The sequence below is a fragment of the Tupaia chinensis genome, unplaced genomic scaffold (genome assembly GCF_000334495.1).
Source record: "Tupaia chinensis unplaced genomic scaffold, TupChi_1.0 Scaffold000234_1, whole genome shotgun sequence".
NCBI classification, from domain to species: domain Eukaryota; kingdom Metazoa; phylum Chordata; class Mammalia; order Scandentia; family Tupaiidae; genus Tupaia; species Tupaia belangeri.
The window spans coordinates 1,519,376-1,520,684 of record NW_006159712.1 but is presented as its reverse complement, the minus strand read 5'-3'; positions in this window follow the sequence as shown (position 1 = coordinate 1,520,684).

Below are 1,309 nucleotides of genomic sequence, written 5' to 3'. Positions count from 1 at the left end.
ACCTCTTAAAGGCTCCTCTTCCAACATCGCCCCATCAGTAATTCAATCTCAACATGAATTTCAGAGGGGTCAAACCACAGCAGAGGGGGACACAACTCAGTCCATGAGAGATGGGACTCTGATTAGGAGACAAAGTGAAAGGAAACAACAGAAAGACACAGAGTCACGCAGACAGGATGCATGTCTGAGTCTGCTCTTTCTTGACTTGTACCCCCGAGCAAAAGCCCAGCTCTCTGAGCTGAAGCTGCCTTTTCCATAGAACTGGGATGATACTTCAGAGAGCTGTCAGAATAGTAAAGCTCCTAAAGGGCTGCATGACACCCAGGGAGTGCTCAAAGGATGTTACTCCCTGTTCTTCTGTACTCTTTTCTCCCTTTTACTTTCTTCATGGCTCAGAGAAGGCAAAATGCTCACATCCAGAATGGAGAACAGCAGGCATGCAAATGTAAAATGCGAAGTGAAGGCAACACTGGCACAGAGACTTAAAAAACTGCAGCACTGAGTCCTTCATTCTGGAAGGCTGCTTCTAGGAATTGTGAAAGGCACAGAGGGGACATGGAGAATGAGGGAAGCTTAGAGGGGAAGGCTTATTGGAGAACACCAAATCCTGGATCCCACAAAGTGTGGGACATATCCCTGCAGTAATATGAGGATATTTTCATGTGGAACACGGGCATTAAGTAGCGTGTGTCCTCACCCAGTGAAAGTCATTCCCCTTCCGGCTCTTTCAATCCTTCTGATTACATCAAGCAGAAGTTTGTCCTACAGTCTTTAAACTTCTCTAACGCTTAGTAAGCCCCCATTTTAACAAAGATCTGGAAACAGGATTGTGTCAGAAGGCAAGCGTGTTTAGATGAATGAAAATATTGTCTTATTTTCATTATCTGTATTTTCCCTGTTGTGTATGTTTTTCATTTTGTGTATGTTTTTTATCCCATTTATGTAGGTAATAAAAATTTTGAAGCAAACTTAACTTTTAAAGGGATGTAAATATAAAATATGAACATGTGGTATGTAATTCTGACAAGCAACCAGAGATCATGGTCCAACAATGAGTGAATTTTAGCTAATGCTGACTTAGTCCATTCCTTGCATCAAGAGACAGTTAAGGAGAATGAGGCTCAGAGAGAAAAAGAAAAGCGCTCTTTTCTGAGAGCACACAGCTGGCTATAGCTAGACTGAAGTTCAGTTATCCTAGGTCCCCCCTCTAACTTCGCATCAGTCAACACATTCTACATTGTGAAACCAAAGTAATCGGGTAATAAAACCACCAGCAGATTTTGTGCTGGGGGTGGGGAGGTAGGGGGGT